This window comes from Jaculus jaculus, chromosome 3, assembly GCF_020740685.1.
Source record: "Jaculus jaculus isolate mJacJac1 chromosome 3, mJacJac1.mat.Y.cur, whole genome shotgun sequence".
In the NCBI taxonomy this organism is placed as follows: Eukaryota; Metazoa; Chordata; class Mammalia; order Rodentia; family Dipodidae; genus Jaculus; species Jaculus jaculus.
In genome coordinates, this window is record NC_059104.1 from 115,360,672 (window position 1) to 115,384,388 (window position 23,717).

General features: G+C 40.1%; 1 pseudogene; it reads left to right on the forward strand.

The window, feature by feature from the left end:
* Positions 1-3,479: 3,479 nt before the first annotated feature.
* On the forward strand, positions 3,480-23,334 carry LOC123459463 (annotated as a pseudogene).
* The last annotated feature ends 383 nt before the right edge of the window (positions 23,335-23,717 follow it).

The following is a 23,717-nucleotide window of genomic DNA, read 5'->3' on the forward strand; positions in this document are numbered from 1 at the left end:
TAAAAAGGGTGCAGAACATAGCTGGTTATCAAAGAAGATCTGGTTAGAATGATACAATAGGTTAAAATAATTCTAATTAATATTTAAGTTTAGTTGTTAGGTTGACAGTGTTCCAACTATATCTGGGGCATAGAAAGCATACACATTCTATTTTTTAAGTATCTGTCAGTTATAATTATAGGCAGAACATTTTGGTAGCCCTGAAAACAATATTTTGTCAATTATTTTATAAATAACTTTAAGGCAATTGATTTGATCTAGAAATCATATGCCAGGAAAAGGCAAGAAAGTATAAAAACCTAGCATCCGTGTTTGAAAACAACTTTGGCTAGTCTGTATATCAATGCATGCACCAATATTTTTAGGGTGGGAAACATGTTTTAAGTATCAGTATCTCTGTAAACAAAGAACTTAAGACACCAGAAATAGGACAATTAATTAAGTGAAACCTTGACTGAGACTGATTATATATAGCTCAAGAATAAAATAAAACCTGGTCATTTTTGAGTTAAGCAAGCCTGATTTTAACATACATTAGAGACAATATGACAGATGCAAAGTTATTTATTAAATAAGTACCTTTTACCATTGAACAATTTTAAGGCTTAATATTTCTGACTGTTACATGATGATTAGACAAACTATGTTAATATTGTTTCTATATAGTGTATTTTTCTAAGAAATGGGGAGATTTTTCAGTTTTTCTAAGAACAAAATCACAATAAGGCACTTTTTATAAGACTTAGATTATAACTTCAGTGATAATCATCTAGTAAAAACCAGCGTGAGCAAGACAAGAACCACCTTAAAATTAAAGAGTTTTAGCCAGGTATGATGATGCATGTTCATTGATAGTTAAATATCATAGACTTTGTATAAACAAAATGACAATATTTTGATATCTGGAAAAACCTGATACTAACAGAAAGTAGAGTTTACATATTTAAGGCCCATGAGGCAACAGAGAGTAAACTATGAACAAAAGATATGCTGATAAAATTTAAAATAAACAAGAAATCTATATTATATAATAACATTTTTGGCTTAAATATCGACATGAAAGATTTTATAATTTTAAAAGTTCATCAGAGATGGGATACCTTTATATAATATACACATTTTTTAGAAGATTTAGCACTCTTAAAAGCCAAATAAGATGCCCATCTAATCTAGAAATCAGTTTTTGAAATTAGTTTAGCTTAATTTAATACACCCAAAGAATAGAGGAACTGGATTAAAGTGATATGATGTAGTGAAAAAAGGAAATTAGTCTCATGAAAAAGAAAGGGAACGAGCATGCCAGGGCCACTTGCCACTGCAACCGATTTCCAAAACAATTTTCAAATGTTTCTTCCACTATATGCATCTAGCTTTGCAAATAAGCACCTTTAACTCATGAGCCAAAAGAAATATTTTTAATCTCTTCTAAATCAATTTTATAAAACTATATTGAATTCCAAACATAGACAAAATTTTATGACACACTCTATATAATTATTTGAACCTTAATCAACTCTATCATTCTGCCTGTAATAATTTGGTAAACTTGTTCAGTAATGACATAATTTAAAATTAAAGTATTAAAACATTGTTGGAGGAATTGAAGAATTGTATTACCACAAAGTAAATAGTTTTTAGGTGTGTGAAAGATAAATATTGTTTAGTGTTTCAAATGTGGTCTATTTACCTTACAAAATAGGAAAGAAGAGTAAAGAGTAAATAATTTTTCTGTAAGTTACTTTTTTTTTGAGGTCGGGCTTTAGATATAATAACCTTAGAAGAGAATTAAATATTAATGAGTCAATTTTAACCTTAAGATTTAGTTAAAAGGTTGACAAATAGAAGAACCTAGTTAACTTGGCTGGGTACTCTAAATTCAGTCTTTTATAACCATTATTATGACCAGATTAACATCAATGAGTTAAAGTTAAATTTATACCCTGAATGCCATAGCAACCCGCTATCAGCCAGGGCCACACTTTGTTAGTCTGATGTAAGCCCTAGGCTAATAGTCATTTTATATCTCAAGAAGTCTGTAATCTGATTTTTTTTTCCTCAAAAGGCCTCTTGAAATAACTTTTTTGAAACAGTAGACCAGATTTGACTTATACTATTTACCCAGAATAAACATATAGATTTTGGAACTTTGTTTCTTATTACCTCCTGAAACACATTTTTAAAAGTATGAAAGCAGATTCAAACATTATTAGAAATTTTAGAATTTTTTTTGCAAATTTAATTTCGAGTACTTCTAAATTTAAATATAAATCCTGAGGCTATGGTCTGTTAGTAGTTCCGTAGATGCATGGAAAGATAAAGTAAAAATAACAGTTACAAATTTCTTATAAGAAGTCCCCATCTGTTTATAGCAACTTGCCATTCATTCATCAACATGCTGGGGCCCTGTGCTTGCAGCCCCCTGACTCTGCAAGGCAGGGAAGCTAAGAAAGAGCCATTTTTCTTCTTCCTAAATTCCAGGAAGAGTTTTGGATTTTCCTCAGGGCTATAGGCTGCTTCTCGATTCTTCCATTTTACAAATCTTTTAAGAGTAGGAGAATCTTGTATTTTTGTCTATGATCTTAATTACTTTTAGTGTTTCTTTTGGGGCTCATTCAACAGTAAAAATTGGGTATGCTGTGTAGTACAGTGGGCTTGCTGGAAATCATCCCTACAATGAAGTGACATTGCTCAGAACAGAAATCATTCTGCAGCCTTAGGCTGTGAGCCATGTACAGACTCATATAAACACATTCATTTAAAATGCACTTTTCATCTAGAAAACCATTTCCCCTTCATATATTCATTGATTCATTGATTCATTCAGAAGTTATGCATTCCCATTTAAAATTTCTATTCTATTTACAACTCCAGAGACTGCAATCAAACCTTGTTCCAGGCAGAGTGTCAGGAGAGGCTGAGGGAGGCTAGAGGGGCTGGAGGAGCTGTTGGGGCAAGGTCCTCTGTGGCATCTGGGTCAAAAGCCGAGGGTGAGGACGAATATGAGGGAGAGGTTGAATGAGAGCATATTCCCGAGACCTTGGCTAGAAGGACCTGGTGAGAATAGCAGGTAGAGCAGAGAGAAGGCCTTGCATATTGAGTGAAAAATAGGGTATTTTAGACCATTTGCCTGTACATTGACAGAAGACTTTTTTTTTTTTAATCAGTGAGAATTTGGAAATCAAAAGTATCATTCTCAGGCCATTTGGACCCATTGTCCATCTTATGGATGTGGCCAATCAGACTTGTGGAGAAAGATAAGAGATAAAGAGTCATAGAGGCTTAAAGCTCTTAAGTCCTTAAGGAGACAGGGAAAGAGCAAAACAAGGGTGTGAGAACAATAAACCAGAGCTTAAGCTGGGTTTTCATAGAATACCAATATGACCCTTGGCCTGTTAGTATGAAGAGGGCCTGAACATTCCACATGGGCAGAGACCATACAGGTCATAACTGTCGGCTTTTTAGCCTGTTAGTGGGCGAGGATGGTGACTGTGCTCCCAATGGTGAAATCAGCTGCCTATGGAAGATGAAAGCAGCTGGTGGTGGAAGATGAGAGCTCAGGAGGGAGAGGGAGAGGAAATCTTCCGAGTTGGTAACTGAACCAAATGGTGTCCCTTAGGATATGGTAGACCAGAGAGCAATAGACTCGTGGAGTTGAGAGTGCATCTTTCTGGAGACCTGGTGTTGGGGCCTAGAGGCCAAGCTGTGTAGTCTGGTGTGCCAGCATGGCTTCCACGAGGAGACATGAAACCTGAGAGTAGACCAAACTGAGAGGTATACTTACTGAGAAGGGGGGAACAGAGAAGGGAAGAGTGAGGCCGAACCATGGTGAGTGTGACAGTCTACATCAGATAGAGATGGTCCAAGGGCTTCAGGGAGTCAAATGACAGCTTGGTGGCCTGGTTAGAAGAAAGGAGGTCTGTCCACCCAAGAGAGCAACCAGAAGCCTTCCAATCTGAATCACAGCACCAGATATAAGGTTCAGGAGTGACCAAGACCATGGAGACCACTCTGAGGCAAAGATGGAAGCTTTTATTTGGGAAAAACATGAGCTGCCAGGACTGACTCTCAAGAGTGGAGCAGTCAGCTTTTGAGATTACAGGTAGTGGGCAATATAGGGTTCTTCAGTTGGGGGAAGGTGAAGAAGGGAAATAGCTAGGGTGTGAGGCCAGAACAGTGACCCGGTGGCCTGAGAGAAAAGGGGGCAAGATACGGGGGCAGGAAACCTAGACTTGGGCATTGTTAGGCAAGGAAGGGATAATGGCTGGGTGGTTCCTTGAGGAATGCGGATGACTCACTTAAGTCTCTGCTGTCATACTGCTGTGACTTCATTTTGTCTTGACCTAGCAGCTGTTTATTTTTTTTTTCTCTCCAGTCTATGTTATTGCACCTTTGTCAAAGACCATGTAAGCTGCAGTTACTTGATCTGAGGTCCAGATATTCCATTCTGTTCCATTGGTCTATATTTCTGTTTTTCTGCCAGTACCACTTTTTTCTTTTTGCTATGTTGTTCTTGTTTTTGTTGCTATGGCTTTGTAACATAGCTTTGGATTGGGTATAGTGATACCAACAGGGTGTTTCTTCTGCTGAGGACATGTTTGGATATCTGAGTCCTGCTGCCATTCCATATGAATTTTGAGATAATTTTTTATATCTCTGTGAAGAATTATAGTGGAATTTTTATCGGTATTGCATTAAATCTGTATATTGTTTTTGGTAGAATTTCCATTTTCATAATATTGATTCTACCTGTTGAGGGGCATCAGAGGTCTTTCCATCTTCTCAAAGTCCTCCTTGATTTCTTTTTTGCATTTCCTTTAATGTTTTCATTATATAGGTCTTTTAAATCCTTGTTTAATATTATACCAATGTATTTCAATTTTTTGTTGCCTCACTGATTTCTTTCTCTGTATATTTGTCCTTTGCATATAGAAAGGCTACTGATTTTTGTGTGTTGATTTTGTATCTTGCCACTTTACTGAAGGAATTAATCACCTTTAGAAGTATTTTTTTTTTTATTCAAGGTAGGGTCTCAGTCTAGCCCAGGATGCCCTGGAATTCACTATGTAGTCTCAGGGTGGCTTTGAACTCACAGCTATCCCCCTACCTTTGCCTCTCAAGTGCTGGGATTACAGGCATGCATCACCTTGCTTGGCTACTTTTAGAAGTTTTTTTTTTTTGTTTGTTTGTTTGTTTTGTTTTCTGAGGTAGGGTCTCACTCTAGCTCAGGATGACCTGGAATTCACTTTGTCATCTCAGGGTGGACTTGAACTCACAGCTATCCTCCTACCTCTGCCTTCCAAGTGCTGGAATTAAAGGCATGCGCCACCATGCCTGGCTACTTTTAGAAGTTTTGAGATGCAATCTTTTTGGGTCACTTATGTGTAGGATCATGTCTTCTGCCAATAGGACTAACAGCTTCTTCCTTTCAAATTTGTATCCCTTTTATCTCTTTTTCCCATTGTTGCAGTCAGGTTCACATCGTTGGCAGAAAGCACCCAACAAAGAGCAGCTTATGGGGAATAAAAGAGGTTTAATTTTGCTTACAGGCTTGAGTGGAAAACTCCATGATAGCAGGGAAAATTATGGCATGAGCAGAGGGTGGACATCACTCCTGGCCAGCTTAAGGTGGACAATAGCAATGTGATAGTGTGCCAAACACTGGCAAGGAAAAACTGGCTATAACACCTATAAGCCCACCCCCAACAATATACCACCTCCAGGAGGCTTTACTTTCCAGTTGTCATCAGCTGGGGACCTAGCATCCAGAACACATAAGTTTACTGGGGAAACCTGAATCCAACCACCATCCCCATCTTATTACTTCTAGTACTATATTGAAGAGCAGTGGTGAGAGAGGGCAACCCTGTCTTGTTCCTGACCCCAATGGGAACTCCTTGAGTATTTACCCATTAAGTATTATTGAGCTTTAGGTGCTTTATATATAACTCTTATTGTGTTGAGATATACCCCCCATGCCTATTCTTTCTAGTGTTTTGATCATGAAATGGTGTTGTATTTTGTCAAAAGCCTTCTCTGTATCTATTGAAATTATCATTTGGTTATTGTTATTAAGTTATCTGGTTTATTATATTGACTGATTTCCATATGTGGAATATCCCTGGGATGAAGCCCAGGGATCAAGGTGGATAATGCATTTGATATATTGTTGAATTTGTTTTGCAAGGATTTTGTTCAGGATCTTTGCATCTAAATTCATCAGGGATATAGGCCTATAGTTTTCTTTACTTGTTACATCTCTGTTTGATTTTGGTATTAGGGTGATAATAGCTTCATAAAAGGAATTGGAGAAGATTCTATGGTCTCCAGTTATGTGACACAGTTTGAGAAAAATTTGTTTTAGTTCTTCAATGAAGGTTTGATAGAATTTGGTTGAGAAGGTCCTGTAACTTTCTTTTAGTGAGGTAACTCAGGCCCAGAAAGCCAAACATCACATGTACTCTCTTATATGTGGATCCTAACTACAAATTATTTGACTTCTATGTGAGTATGAAGAAAACTCAGTAGCAGAGGCCAGTAATCTAGAAAGGGAATATAAGGGGAACAGAAAGGGAGGGAGGGGGGACTTAATAGGATGGTATTGTATACATGTAAGTAGAAGAATAGATTAATTGGTGTGAAAAGGCCTAAGTGAGGTCAGTGGAAGAGATTGAGTAAAGGAAAGGTGGAGAGAAGGCTAATCAAAATCTAAGAGGATATAAATATGCCATATGGAAACCAACGTTTTTGGACAATGGAACACTCAGGAGCCATAGATTGTTACTAGAAAAATTTCAGTGACAGGGATAGGATACCCTCTAGTGAGTTGTTGGCCAGGGTGCTCCCTGATGCCTCCAAAACATTACAGGCCATTGCCAAAGCCCTTGGTTTCCCACCAGGAATAGATGGTAAGACCCTATTGTTGAAGACTCCATATAATTGGGCTGCAAGGTTACTGAGAAATCCTGTTAGAGCTGAGTTGAAAACCTCCTCCATGTAGACAAGCTGACAGAAAGCTGGAAAAAACCACACTGCATGCAGTTCAATGGCAGAGAGAGAAATCACCAGTGAAGATATTTAACAATGGACACTGCAAGCCTTATATTTAGCCAGCCAGCCCAAATGAGCCAACAGGTGCACATTTGTTATGGGGGAAACCAACCATCCTCTAAATTGATTGGAGGCCTGATCTCTGGGAGGAAATACATCCCTGATACTGAAAACCTACAACAGGGGTAGTTATGAGCCCTAGGGGTGTAATATCTGCTGGTGTCTGGCAAAATGTATATACTATGCTCACCAAACTACCCAGTAAGCACTTCTACTGATGTTCATATGCATATATTAATGCTACCCTCTCTTTTGGTTGGAGAAATTTCTCTTTTCAGATGGTAGTGACCTTGGGATGACTCTGTTAGTGAGGGGTTCTAGAGAGATTTTAAAATCTCTATTTTATTCTTGTTTTCTGTTGTGTTATTTTGCATTGTGTCCTTTTTTTTTTTGGTACAATTTCAGTTTGAGGTCTGATTTTCTTGATGCTTCCTGGAATTCATTCTTGCATTTAATCAAGTCTTCATTAACTGTTTTCAACTGTTTATTGAGATATTCCACTTGTTGACTCACCTTCAATTCATTTATACCTCTTTTATATCTCTATGGGTTTCTTCAATTAAGTTAAGCCTAGTGACAAAAGCTCTAAGAGAAGTTTCTGCTTAACTTAATCTATAGGATTGCTTTTTTTTTTTTTGAAGGGTTGCCTCCAGTTCAGCAATTCTTTTTATCAGGGTAACATTGGTTGTAGTGTTTTCATTTTCAGATTTAATTTCTGTTGATTTCTCCATTATTTCATTGGAACCTTCCATTGTGGGACTAGGCATCCTGGTGAATATCTCTATTTTTTGATAGTGTTTTCTTTTTTCATTATGGTATCCCCATCTTGGGAAACTGTTTTAATTTATTGTGGGGGAAGCAAGTATTTTTCCTTGTAGGATCTTTAGTGACTGTCCTGTTTTAAATGTGAACTGGATTGGTATAAGATGGGGTTATAGCCACAGACACATAGATTGTGGAGATTTCAAGTACATCAAATGTATCTGGGGAATTTGGAGGTGGGAAACTCAAAGCTCTAGCCCACTCATTCTACTTGCATACACTATTCAGCACATGGGGACCAGAGGGTTGTGAAATCAGGATCTGGGAATCTGGAGAACCAGGGACAAGAGGCCAGCACCTCCAGTGGCCTGTAAACCCTTTGGCTCAGGGGAATGGGGATTTAGGTACTCAGGGGCCAGTCAATCAGGAAACCTGAGCAAAACCCTGTTTCTTCAGCCCATAAGCAGGGACCAAGCTGCCTCAAGCCAGTAGCAAGTGTACTGGGAACAGAGAACTGAGAGGTGGGGAATCAACCAGGAGCTCTGCCCTACTCACTGCATGAATACACCCTCTGGATAAGGGGAACCCAGAAATTGGGGACCCAGGAACCATTCAATCAGGGAAGCAGAGCAAGGGGTCTCCTTCTGCTGCAAGCTCACAGGGTCCAGTCAGCCCCAAGGCAGAAGCAGGGAAACCAGGACTATGGGACTGGGAGGTAGGGTAGTAATCAGGAGCTCTATCCAACTCACTCAATACAGGCACCCTCCAGAGCAAGGGATGTGTGATTTGGGGACACATAGTCCTTTCAACCTGAAAGATGGAGGATGGGGCCTGCTTCTGTAGCAAGCTTGCAAGGTCTAGGCAGCCCCACGCCAGCAGCCTATTTTTTTCTTTCTTTCTTTTTAAGGTGAAAGAGGATTGATTTTGAAAGTGGAAAATGCTGGAAGTAGAGAAAGAAGATGAGATAGATGAAGTAGGTTTCCTCAGGGGATAGCCTGGAATGGGTATTTGAGGACAGCCATCATACCTTCAATAAAGCCAACTGATCAGTCCAGATTGCTGTATGAGACACCTGCATAGGCATGCTCTCTATCATCTTTCCCTGGACAGAATTAGGCATGTGAAATTATTATCCCACTTTTACTATTATCCCAGAGAGAGACACACACACAGAGAGGCATAATGCAGCTGTAGACAAAGTTTAAGGTGGAGAAAGAAATGAATGTGTTTTGTATTAAAGTTGATGAAGAATAAAAACCTGGGCATAGACTGTTTTGAGTGGAAACAGTGTGAAGGATTTGGGAGTAAGAAACCACAGGAGTTCCAGTAACCTAGCCATTCAGTTTTGTCTGTATCCCCAGAGATGTTAGGTGGGCACTAGGCAGTGACAGCCCTCGTGGTCTACCTCTGCACCCGTTAGAATATCCAACAGCATATATAACATCTTGATGTGGTTTTTTCCTCTTATTTATGATTTCTTAGTGATATATCACATGACATGCCTGAGAAAATATCTCAATATTAATAGGTGTTGTTACAACAGGACTGTCAAATCTACTATATTTCAAGATTTTTGAAATTAAAATTTATTTTTTTAATTACTGAAATACTTAGTATGGATTCATCATGTGTTTGTGCCAGTCATTGCTTTGTCCCTGCCCCCATTCTGTGGGGGCCCTCCACAGCAGGTTTGCTTGGTATTCCCCATGGGGCTGTGGGTTATGCAGCAGTCTGATATTGGTGGGGGAGCAATTGCTTCTGGGTATGATGTCCCAATCTATGGCTCTTATACTCTTTGCACCCTCTGTTCTGCAAAATTCCCTGAGCCCTGGTGGGTGTATTTGAAGTGTACTTCAGTGATGAGTTAGCCTGTCCAGTACTGGAAGGCACTACATGAGCTACTGGGGGAAAGTAGCCAGCAATGGTGTGAGCAACCAGAGGTCTAAGCTACTCAGAAGCAAACACCCTGAGAAGATGTATACACCAGTGAAATGGTGGCACACAGTCTTGATGGATAATCAGTAGCTTTCTGATTGGCTAAGAGACCTGCTCAGTGAAAAGGAACTTATATCTGTAATTGGGAACTAGGTCTGCATCCTATGGAGAAAAACATTATGCTCTCCAATGACAAGCTCCCACTAGTCTTTGGCTAATAGAGGGGCTACATCCATCAAATTCTCCCTAAATCGATAATTCTTATCTCATTTAATGTATACTGACTTTATTCTCCCTTGGAGAATCTTTTTCTTTTTCAGAAAGTAGCGAGACCCCAGAAGATGAACCACTCCTTGCACTTCAGCCAAAGCCCAGGTGAAGCCACAGAGGAAATGGGGACACAAGCAAGACTGCTGCCTCCACTGTGAGCCTGACAATCAGTGCCAGGGTGAAGAAGACTGATACTGAGGATACTCAAGCCACACCAAAGCAGAGATCCAGAGGCTTCAAGATTTTTTATAAGAGTCATTTTACATTACACACCTTTGTGGTAAGTTTTATAATCAAGAGAAATTAAATGAAACTTGCCAGGGACCAGCTTCATTCTCTGCATTATTTGTATCTTGGTGCTACACAGTTTTTACATGATGGCACATAGAGGTTCCATCCTCAACATTCCTTGATTTTCCCAATTGCAATAACTATCCTTGCTTTTTCTTTCTCTCATGAATCACATAATGAATCTTTTTCACACAATGTATATTCTGGGACCCCATTAAGCATTGCAGTAACTTAAATCCTTCACTTTTCCCAACCTTTGTGATTCTTCCTACCATACTCACGTTACTATTTTAGCCATTACTAGATGTCGTCCCAACTACAGTCTCACTATATTCCTCCCTCTCTGTGTGTACACATATTTCTGTTTTCTTTGCCTGACAAAAGCTTTTCCAGATTACAAAGATAGTTCAATGTCACTTTCTCTAGAAATGTCTCTCTGACTTTCCTTGTTCATAAGGGTTTTTTTTTTTTTTTTTTTTTTTTTGGTTTTTTGAGGTAGGGTCTCGCTCTGGTCCAGGATGACCTGGAATTAACTCTGTAGTCTCAGGGTGGCCTTAAACTCACGGCGATCCTCCCACCTCTGCCTCCCGAGTGCTGGGATTAAAGGCATGTGCCACCACGCCCGGCACATAAGGATTTTTAATTATACATTTTCCATATGTTCCCTCCTCTGGTACTAGGTCTACTTCCCCATATTCTGCAAAGTAACTGCCATTCTATCGTCTGGTCTCCCACACAGCTGAATATTGAGAGTCTCAAAAGCTATGGTTGCGTTTTTGTTTAATACTTGTATGCATACAACATTATACAGACTTAATGAAAGTAATTGTTTAATAAACTCTTGGTCAATATCATTTTATTTTATAATATGTTTTACTTATATTTATTTATTTCTTTGAAAGAGAGAGAGAGATTGGGCATTTTAGAGCCTCCAGACAGTGCAAATTCCAGACACATGTGCCACCATGTGCATCTGGCTCACGTAAGTACTAGGGAATTGAACCTAGGTCCTAAGGTGTCAAAGGCAAGTGCCTTAACTGCTAAGCAATATCTCCAGCCTCAATTAATTTCTTTTTGATATTCATTAAACACTATTCTTAACCTCAATATTTCCTAAGGGTTTAAAAGTAAAATTCTAAGTACAGATACACATTCATTACATTGAGCCTGGATTAATATGTACTATTTTTAAAAATAATATACACAAGAATTCCAAAGCTTGATGTGGTATAGGCTCTCTCTTGTTAATGATTTTTAAAGTAATGCATCACGTGGCATGCCTCAGAAAGTATCTTATTGTAAATGAGTGATAGAACTGAGCTGATCAAGTCACTGTACTTCAAGAAATTTTTGTCACACTCAGTTTTAGTTTCTGAAGCTTTGTGTTAAGCATCACAGTCATCAGAAATCAAATAACACCTGACAGAAACCTGCTTCATTCTCTGCATTATTTGCATCTTGGTGCTGCTTAAATCTATCTTCAGCTGGGAGAGAGCAAATAAAAATTGTGTTATTTTCTTTTGTAAAGATAGTGACAAGTAGCTATCTTTAAAAGTAAAACTTGGGCTGGAGAGATGGCTTAGCGGTTAAGCGCTTGCCTGTGAAGCCTAAGAACCCTGGTTCAAGGCTCAGTTCCCCAGGTCCCACGTTAGCCAGATGCATAAGGGGGCACATGCGTCTGGAGTTCGTTTGCAGAGGCTGGAAGCCCTGGCGCGCCCATTCTCTCTCTCTCCCTCTATCTGTCTTTCTCTCTGTGTCTGTCGCTCTCAAATAAATAAAAAATTTAAAAATATATTAAAAAAAAAGTAAAACTTGGGCTGGAGAGATGGCTTAGCAGTTAAGCGCTTGCCTGTGAAGCCTAAGGACCACGGTTCGAGGCTCCATTTCCCAGGACCCACGTTAGCCAGATGCACAAGGGGGTGCACGCGTCTGGAGTTCATTTGCAGTGGGTGGAGGCCCTGGCGTGCCCATTCTCTCTCTCACTCTCTCACTCTCTCTCTCTCTCTCTCTCTCTCTCTCTCTGTTACTGTCAAATAATTAAGTAAATAAAAATAAACAAAAAATTAAAAATAAATAAAAGTAAAACTTCACCAACTGAAGAGCAATATAGCATTTGTAAGACAAAAGTATCAGAGGAGGAGTAGCAATCTAATATAAGTATTCATCATTTAATCTTGTCATTTGTGATGAAGCCACCCCACATTCCTCTTTTTCTCTCTGACACAAGTGACAAAATGGAGCATTCCAACACTCTCCTCCAACACATTGCACAGTTCACCTCTTTCAGGAAGCCCAGCTTGACTCATTTTTTTAAAATATTTTTTTGTTTTTATTTTTATTTATTTATTTGAGAGCGACAGACAGAGCGAGCAGAGAAAGACACACAGAGAGTGGGCGCGCCAGGGCCTCCAGCCACTGCAAACAAACTCCAGACGCGTGCGCCCCCTTGTGCATCTGGTTAACGTGGGTCCTGGGGAGTTGAGCCTTGAACCGGAGTCCTTAAGCTTCACAGGCAAGCGCTTTAGCACTAAGCCATTTGATTCTTGAGTTGGTTTAAATCCCTCATTTCTGAGGTTCTGTAGCATGTTATGTACCTCTGAAAGCACCAAGAACCCTATGTTCAGCTGGCTCAAAGCTACTTTAGGTCATATACATGCCTGGTTTGACTTTTCATCTCTCAGTCTTAACAAGTTGTCATAGTAATTACTGAATAAATATGAGTGGGTGAGTGGTTGGGAGGAATGAATGAACAACTCAGAATTACATACCAGACTTTTGTCTCTTCTGACCTTTCAGGCAATGTGTTGAACTAGGGTATTGAGCATGGGAGGTTTCTGGTTAAGAGCGTTTCTCTTTGTCTTGCTGCTACTTGATTTCCAAGATGTAGATATTTCCCATGTATAGTAGAATTCCTACAAAAACTTGATTCCATGCTGCAAAGGATTGTGGAGAGCTCATAGAAAGATGACCCTTTTATTTGAAAAAAAAAAAAACATATATATTATAACAGCTTATACTCCTTTATTTCCTCACCCTTGCTCCTGTTACACTGGAGGTCCTGCTCAGTAGGGTTATGGTACTGACCATGGAGTCATGAAGGCCTCAGTCTGTCCCTGTGGGCTAGAAGGGGTACCACATGCCTCAGGTATTTCTGTCTACCCTGTGGCTTTTACAATCTTTCTGCCCTCTTCTTCTGCAATGTTCCCTGATCCAAGGGAGGCCCGTTGATAGTCTGATGTATGGTTGAGTTCTCTGTAGCCCCTGACGTTCTGCTTTGATGAGTTTTGTCTACCACCATTGCCCTGGAGCTGTTTGTCAGGTTAGTAGTAAGGGTAGTATTTATGTCACAGCTTCTTTTGTCATTCCTCCTGGGCTCTGGCAGCTGTGGTTGAGGTGGCATGACTCACGGCGGGCAGTCAGTTGTCTTTTTGTCTACTGGTAGATCTTGGTTCTCCTCCATTTTCTCTGAAGATGGCTCTTTGATACATGAAAAATTTAATGCTAGTGTCACGTAGCTGCCTGCACGTGTCACTTGAGATGATGCCAGTGGCTTTGTATCTGTCTGGTCCACAGACAACCTAGGTCCATGTTCCAAAGCCCATGTTGATAGCCTGGCCCTCTGTGATTTCAACTGACCTCAGCAGACACACCCTGGCAAAAGAAGAACACTCCTATGACTAACCATGATTGGTGCACCAGGTTGCAGACACAGAGCGAATTTAGAATATAAACACACATGAGTCTCTTTTCAGGTCAAGCTGATCTTGAGCTGGTGACTTTGGTTCTACAAGATTTTCCTTCCTTTCCTGTAAAATAGTGCTGATATAATTGTAAAATGATATCATTGTGAACATATTTATAATAATACTTTAGCATCTTCCTCATTACTATAACTACTTCTGTATTTGAATTTCTAGAAGTATTCCAAGAGCTTTCTATCATTTAAATCTCCCCAAAACTACTCTTGACATCATTATATCTTCTGAATTAAGACTTAGGAAGTTTACATGGCACACTTTTAGTATTTTTATTTATTTACTCATTTTGACAGTGCTAAGAATCAATCTCAGGGCCTTGTGCATGCTAGGCAAACATTGTACCACTGAGGTACAGCTTCAGCCTTAAATGACTTTAAGATAAAAGAGCTACAACATGACCAAGTTGGAAATCGAACATGCTACTACATTCTGTAGGTTGGTGCAGAAATACACTCATGATACAAAGTTTCTTGTTAGACCAGAGGTGTAATATGGCAATTAGCAAAATGGACTCAGCTAGATGTGTTACTCTGAGGAGGCACCTGGAAACTCAAGAATTCATCCTGAAGCTCACCAGTTAAAACTGCTGTCACTTCCTTGTGCCTCAGCAGTAGCTGTCGGTAGTTATGAGCATCCTTCCATCTCTCACCCTGAAAAGTGCACTTGTCAGGCAGTGCACTTTTCAGTGCACTTGTAATTCCCAGGGCAGCAAGGCCTCGGGCATTGTGCAGGTAGCATAAGGCCCTGGGGAGGGTCTGTGTTCTGACTCAAACATAAACAGACTTAGAAACCAGCATTACCATCTTTGACACTCACAAACATTTTATGTCCTATTTTCTTCACCAATAAAATGGAAGCTGGGGGCTAGAGAGATAGCTTAGTGGTTAAGGTACTTGGCTGTGAAGCCTAATGATCCAGGTTCAATTCCTCAGTAGCCATGTAAGCCAGATGCACAAGGTAGCACTTGCATCTGGAGTTAGTTTGCAGTGGCGGAAGGCCCTCGTGTGCCCAGTCTCTCTCTCTCTCTCTCTCTCTCTCTGACTCTTTCTCTCAAATAAATAAAAGAAATATTTTTTAAAATGAAATACATGTAAGCACACATCAATGTCTGTGCTAACCTGATACTGCAAACAGTGACTATGTGACCTACTTTCTTATTGTGCCCAAATACGTGACAAAAGTGACTCTAGAAAGGATTTATTTTGGCTCACAGCTTGAGGTATAGTCCATCATGGCAAAGGAAGTGTGTGTAGAGGTATGAATGTGGATGCTCAACTCTTTCTATTTTTTATTCAGTCTGGGATTCCAGCTCATGGACTGTACTACCCACATTTAGGATGATTCTTCCCTCCTCAGTTAAATCTCTCTGGAAACACCATTAGGCAGACACTAGGTATCCTAGTGTATCCTAGGTAATTCTAAGTCTCACCAAGTTGTCAGTGAAGATTTACCATCACTGTGACTCAGCTCAAAAATTCTCCAAGTAGAGGAGGAAGAGGCCAAGGCATGGGAAACAGTTTTGACCAGACAGAAAGCCTGTAAGAGCACTTACCCATGAAGCCAGCCCACCTTATGATCCAAACTGAGGTGGGACTTTCTTCAAGAAAGGCAGAATAGACAACAAAAGGGGAAAACGCAAGATATGTTGTCACTGGAGAGAGATGATTACAGAGCAGCACTGGTATCTAAATAGCGTGTACTTGAGAAATAACTCTGAGTCAGTTTTCTTTCTTTGCTATTTATCGTTCTTTTTCCTTTGTTGCCACAGCAGTAACTATGAACCCAAATCAGTGCATTGTGCAGTCACACTGGGCCTCAAAGCAGGGAGGAGAGAAGCTTTTGAGGTGGGGACAGACTCCCTGCTCTTGTTTTGAATCAAAGTCTTCAAAGGAGAATCTCAAATTCACACACAGGTTTGCCTACAGGAAAAAAGTGTGCTGTCCAAAAAGGTTTTCACATACTGCTATTCTAGAAGCAGAGTTTTCATGCATTTCAACAGCTTCTCATGTTGCCTCACACAGGAAGAAAAAGTGCTTGTCCTGCATCTTCTGTTGTGGGCACAGTTTATCAGTGGCCAATGCCATTCTTTGTGTATTTTAGAAAGCATGCATGAGTCAGGTTCCCAGGGTCTGACCACCTTGAAGCACTGACCTAATCATGTCTCTGAGGCTTCAAATCAAAGCTCTGTCTGGTGGCATTTTTTCCCACATGCATTGCTTCCCCACACATGTAGGCACAGGACACTCACAGAAAATGCCTGTTCTGGGTGCCATCATCAGAATTTTCATCCAGGACATTATAAAAGAATATGTTCTTTAGAAATGGCACATTTTCCCAAGCTGGGGCATGGACAAAGTGACCTATATTAGTACTTCTTGTCATAGCTTTTATGACCTTGGTCTCACTTCCTGATTCCTCAGATCTGGGTGAAGCAGATAGAGTCCCAGGATTGTAGCAACATTCCATAGGATTAATTTAGTGTAATTCCATAGAATTCATCTGGGTATTTTAGTTTTGGAGAGACAGAGAGAGATTGGAGAGAGAGGAGAGAGTTATGGGTACATCAGGGTCTCTTGCTACTGCAAAGGAACTCTAGACCAATGCTCCACTTTGTGTGTCTGACTTTATGTGGGTACTGGGGAAGTGAACCCAACCTGACAGGCTTTGTAAGCAGGAGCCTTTAACCACTCAGCCATCTCCCCAGGTCACATCTAAATATTAATCTGACTTAATCATTTTCCAGTTCAAGAAATGTGTAGATGCTGAGCATGCTCAGTGCACACATGAACCTGTCACATCTCAGGGCATAAAATGGCCATGTAGATGAAGGAGTGAAGTCTATGAATGCAGCTTTGTATGTATTCCACGTCAGAGGAATACAGATAGAAAATACATTCTTGGAAGCTCAGACACATTTTTTCCTGGAAAAGCTGTCTCTTCATTTTTGAGCTTGCTTCTATCAGACTCTTTGCATTCACTTAAATAAATACATGAGTGAAGAACCTAAACATTTATGAATACTTCTTAAGATAAACAGAGACAGCTTCACACATCCCGTAAACAAACATCCAGAAAAAAAAAAGAGATGGCCATAAACTCCCCCCGCCGCCAAGTTCTTCCTTAGCCACAGGCCCAGAGACCATAGGGAAGGGGGTAGTTTGTCCTTTTCAGGTAGTACTCATGCCACTCCATGATGCTAGTTCCCTTCCTCCCACACTTTCTCTCAGGAATTTGAAATCTTGAACCCTTTTGAGGATATATATCCCATCTGAAGCAAATAATACATAGTTTTCCAACAGGGGCCATCCTTACTGGGTGAGAAAATTTTTCCTCAGCTTCTAAGAGATAAATAGAAGTTATTTATTCTGGAACATTATAGGTGTAACATTCCTCCCTTGGTGTCTGTGAAGGGTTGATGCCAGGACCCCTCAGAGTTACTAAAATCTTCAGACACTCAAGTTACTTGTATAAAATGGCATGATATTTACCAATAATCTATATACCTCCTCTCATATACTTTATTTCTTGATTTGTTATAGCACTTAATACAATATAAATACTATGAATATATTTGGTATAGCTATTTACCCTATCCTATATATTTCAGATCATCTCCAGAATACTTATGGTAACTAAGGCAATTCAAATTCTATGCAAATAATTATTGTGCTATATTGTTTAATGATTAACAATAAAGAGAAATGTTTATGCATTCACTATAGATACATTGTCTCCCAAATAATTTCAAACCTGTGGCTGGTTGAACCTGAAGGTATAGAAGTTGTGGATATAGGGGCTTACCCATACTGTTTGTTGTGTTTGCACAGTAATATTATGCCACACAGCAAGGAGGTTCTTTTTGAAACATTTAGAATAATCCATAAAAATGATAAATCTAGGTCATATTTGTATATTAGAGATATATCTAGAATCATTCATGTGTAGCATGGCTAGCTATATTCAAAAAAATAAAAAATAACTTTAAAAGCATAGAGTATTATGTCATAACCAATTATCATCATCAGCAACTTGGAACAAATCATCATAGGTGGTGGCCTATATTTACGAAAACCTTGTTTATAGCTGAGCATGTTTTTCAGAAACAAATCTGCATGATGAATTTGTTTAAGCACTGGAATCACACCTTCCATGTGCTCAAATAAATGATTTAGAGGGGACAGATGCTTTATCAGCTGCGAAAAGAGAAAGCACTCTTGCTATTTCAAGTAGAACTGAGTTAATAAAAGAAATTATTTATGCAGAAGAAGAAATGGTAAAAATCCAAAAGGAGATGGTGAAGCAGCCTAGAGATTAGTAGTAGCAGGAAGATAGAAGGAGCAGTGACAGACCATAGACAGCAAGGCTGTCAGGAAGGCTCTTGAAAATGAGGTGAGGGAAATTTGAAATTTGCTTGATAAGAGATAATAAAACTTGCCTCCTAAGATCTTAAACCCTGATGAAGATATAACTGGTCCCAGATACCAGAAGAAGCAGAGAGAAGGAGGGAGGAAAGAAATATGGCTTCTTTCTCTTGCCCTCCAAACTTCTAGTCTTGCTACCAGTTACACAAGCTTACCAGAAGATTTGAAGGAAGAGGTCCTAGGTCAAGTGTTCCTCATGAAACACTAAATGTCTCCAGAAGATTCTTATCTCTCCACTATGCCCAGATAAAGCATGGGAGGGGAAGAACTAGAATTCATATACTTCTCAGTGGCGTAGGCACAGTCTGCCCTTACTCTTTGGTCTAGGGCTAGGTAGTTAGCAAGCCTGCTGCAATAGAACTTGCCTGGGTATAATACCACCATTACTTGTGGTTACAAAGGACGTTATATAGTTTTATACCAAAGGACTAAACTACTAAGATTTTCAGTGTGAGTTTCATGACCCTAATGAGTGTCTATGCCTACAGAGACCATTCTACACAGTCTGTTGGGTTTCAGTCTCTCCTTCCCTCCTTCCTTACCTCTTTCACTCACTCACTCACTCTCTTCCTCCGCTCTTCCCACTCTTTCAATCCCCACTCTCTCAGGTCCTTGGACTCCATTAGTCATCTTATGCTGTATTCAAGCCAGCTGGCTGGGACTTGCATTCCTCTTTCATTCTTGCCCAGCTCTGTTTCTCTGGATTCAGCTCTATTTTGAGTATTTCATGGCTCATCTCATAAAGAGATTATCCAGGGCATGTCTCTGACATCCAGTCACCTTTTCTGTCTGTGTTTTGTTCTCCTGACCAAACCTTTGTTTCATTTTCTGAACGTCAAGGTTTTGCCATGTCATATAAATCTTGGCAGCCAATTTTCTTAGCAACAACTATTTCTGCATTCCTACCCTTGGGTGTGCCCCCACACTGCTGCTGATGTCTCCTTTCTGATGTCATCCTGTGTCAGACGGGTTAATAAAACATGGAACAGAGAAAATTGCAGAAATGGTCAAAAGTTGCTCTGAAAAGACAGTTTTCCATTGCCAAATACTCCTTATACAATTAATCACTTAGCATTATTGCACTTTTACCAATATTGTTCCCAACTGTGTCAAATACCAGGGAAGAGACCAAAGATTAGTCACAGAAATGAACTCTAAGGAGTTTAGGATTTAATGTAGTAAATGGGTAAGAGAGTGAGAATGAAGAAGTGGGGCCTTAGTTCCAATCTAAGCTTCTCATGTCCTGTGTACCTTTAATACTTACACAGGTAAAAAACTCAACTTCCCTATACCATACAGAGAAAACCTATCTGTTTGGATTATTGTGAGGTTATAACAGGGTGAAATCAAAAGCACAGAGTCTGGTACATGGTAAAATCTCCCATGTTTTTATACTGCACCAATCTTTGTCCGTGTGCTGAAGCAGAAACCACTTTGAATATTTTCAACAGAAAAGGAAGTGTTCACAGTTAAGTACCTGAGTCCAGAAATCTTACAAAGACCACAAGAGGAAAGGAAAGAGTCTGGAGATTAGCAGCAGCAGGAAGCTCTTGAACCTCATCCATATGTGAATCCTAGTTTTAAATTTTACATATGTATGTGGATATAGGTCATGAGACTTGAAAGGGGACTACTAAAGGGAAAAAGGGGAGAATAGCACATATGTGACATGAAAGTGAAAAAATGGGCTATTATGGTTCAGGGGGATAGGTACAAAGGGAAAGAGAATGAGCACAAATTATGTATGAAAAGGTCATAATGATACCAATTACTCTGTATATTAAGTAAACAAATGGAAGAAATTAGAGTGAGGAGTAGGCAAAATGGAATAAGAAAATTATATTCAATATATAAAACATATGGAATGCTTGGAAACATAAACTGTGGAATGGCCAAACTGGGTTAATTAATAAATGGATTATTTCAAGTGTTTATCATGTTTTCTGTGGTGAGAAAACTTAAAGTCCACTTTGTAGCAATTTTTTTAAATTGTTTATTTATTTGAGAGCGACAGACACAGAGAGAAAGACAGATAGAGGGAGAGAGAGAGAATGGGCGCACCAGGGCTTCCAGCCTCTGCAAATGAACTCCAGACGTGTGCGCCCCTTGGCTAATGTGGGACCTGGGGAACCGAGCCTCGAACTGGGGTCCTTAGACTTCACAGGCAAGCGCTTAACTGCTAAGCCATCTCTCCAGCCCTTTGTAGCAATTTTGAGACATACATTGTATCACGAACTATGTTACCATATTGCACAATAAATATCTTGAAACTATTCTTAATTTTTTTCTTCTTGTCCTTTGAGATATCAAACTCAAGGCCATGCTTGGGTCTCAGTCTCCCATATACTAGGATACCACCATGCTTGCTTGACCTTTTAACTTACTCTTTCTGACTAAAGTTTTGTATCTTTGGACAAAAATCTATCCTTTTAAATACATTTACGTTAATTATTTAAACTGTAACTGATGGCCATTCCCAATAATTCTACTTGCTGGTCTACCTACATTGCACAAAAGTCAAAACCAGACTTTTTCATGGGAATAATAGATGATTGCAATTGAGATATACTTTTCCATGTTTAGCCAGAATTAAAAGATACCTCATTTAGCAAGTATAGAGCAAAATTAATTATCATATTTTAAACTAGTTAGTTATTTATTCTATTTTAGAGAGAGACAGGAAAGAGAACAAAAGAGAGAGGGAGAAAGAGACCTGGTGTGCTAGCATCTCTTGCTACTGCCAATGAACTTCAGATGCATGTGACACTTTGTGTTTGGCTTTACATAGGCACTAGGTAATTGAACAGGGGCTGTTAGCCTTTGTAAGGAATCACCTTTAATAACTATGCCATCTAGCCGGCGTGGTGGCGCACGCCTTTAATCCCAGCACTCGGGAGGCAGAGGTAGGAGGATCACCGAGAGTTCAAGGCCATCCTGAGACTACATAGTGAATTCCAGGTCAGCCTGAGCCAGAGTGAGACCCTACCTCGAAAGACCAAAAAAAAAAAAAAAAAAAAAAAAAAAGAAAAAAAATAACTATGCCATCGCTCCAGCTTTAATGATCATTTTAACTAAAAGATTATTCACAATGTTTTGTACTACTGGCTTGAAAATGTAGCTTCATGTTTTGCTCTTTTTCTTAATGTACTTTTTCTTGAAGTCTCAGTGTTTTATACATGTGGTAAATTGAAATGGCTGATTATGAATCATAAAAATCCATGTTTTCTTTTTTCTAGCTAGGAATTGGTAGTGGTGCAGTCATGCTTAGGAGATTTGGTATCACCCTGTAATGTTCCTTTTTGTCCTGCCTGTTCCTGGGCTGTGAGCTTGTCCAAGCCAGGGTGTGTCTTGCTTGTTTTCTGATGCTGAGAATCTCATACATCTGGTTTCACATAGGTACTGGGGAATGGAACCTAGGTCCTTTGGTCAGGTCCTACATAAGAGGAAGCAAAGATCACCATTGCTTATTTTTGCTGCTTCAGGGAGAGAAGAGGCAGATCTAAATATATTTAAGGGATTAAAACTGAATGAAGTTGAGACTGTCTGGTTTATCAGGCTACCAGATTTTTTCAGTTCCACTAGATTCTAAACAGAGTCTATCTTGTGAATTGTTCTAATCCAACACTGAGAAAGCAGTCACTCAGAAGGCACAGAAACACCAAGATTCAGTTGGAGAAAAAAAAAAATCAAATTCAAGCAAGCTGGGGTACAGGGTGTCTAACCTTGAATCTGTAAATATTACCTGCTAATAATCATGAAGCAAGATAATTATTGAGCTCAGTACCTTATGAAAGTTTCTGCTTTCTTCCTGAAAAAAAAAAAAAAAATCAGCTTGCCCTCCCTGAGTACGCTAGGTGTCGGCGTCCTTGGCTGGCGTCAGAAAAAAAGACTACAAACTTTCTAGTGCATGAGAAGATCTGGTTTGACAAGTTCAAATATGATGATGCAGAAAGGAAATTTTACGAGCAGATGAATGGGCCTGTGGCTGGTACCCCTCGCCAGCTCAAGGTCGCGCTGCCCAGCTCCCCTGAGGCCCTGAGCCAGGCTACCCCTGGGACTAGCTCAGGCCCCGGGGCCTCCAATGGGCCTGGTGGAGATCACAGTGAGCTCATCCTGCGGATTGACAGCCTGGAAGTGGAGAACCAGAACCTGTGAGGCGTGGTGCAGGATCTACAGCAAGCCATCTCCAGGCTAGAGGCCCGGCTGAGCACCCTGGAGAAAAGCTCACCCACCCACCGAGCCACAGCCCCACAGACCCAGCACGTGTCGCCCATGCGCCAAGTGGAGGCTCCAACCAAGAAGGCAGCCACACCAGCAGAAGACGATGAGGACAATGACATTGACCTGTTTGGCAGCGATGAAGAAGAAGAGGACAAAGAGACAGCCCAACTGCGGGAGGAGAGGCTACGGCAGTATGCAGAGAAGAAGGCCAAGAAGCCCTCGCTGGTGGCCAAATCCTCCATCCTCCTAGATGTCAAGCCCTGGGATGATGAAACAGATATGGGCCAATTGGAGGCTTGTGTGCGCTCCATCCAGTTGGATGGGCTAGTCTGGGGGGGCTCCAAGCTAGTGCCCGTGGGCTACGGTATCCGCAAGCTACAGATCCAGTGCGTGGTGGAAGATGACAAAGTGGGCACTGATTTGCTGGTAGAGGAGATCACCAAGTTTGAGGAGCATGTGCAGAGTGTTGACATTGCAGCTTTCAACAAGATCTGAAGCCCAAGCATGTGTTCCATGTGTGTGAGGCTCTGCTGCGATTAAAGATTGAGACTGCAAAAAAAAAAAAAAAACAAAAAAAATCAGCATTGATACAACATCTAAGAAAGTGAATTTGATACATAGATATTTAGGAACATATTTTCATGCAAAATCCATTCATCACAGTGAAGTAACGCTCATATGAACTAATGATTTGTCTAATATCTGAGATATTTACATAATGGTGTATTTCCTCTGTGTGTGTCACAAGCCATATCAAAGTACCTGACTGTAAAGACCAGAAGACAACAGTGGTTATTTATCCTCCTCCCCAAGCAGAAAGCAGTCAAGTATAAAAAGGAAGTGTCTAGACAGGAGCTGAAGTGAAGGTCCAGAGTAACAATCTCTTCATAGGATCATGCCTGAGCTGTTTTCTCTCCTGCACTCTAAACCATGTGCAAGGAAGACAGAACCC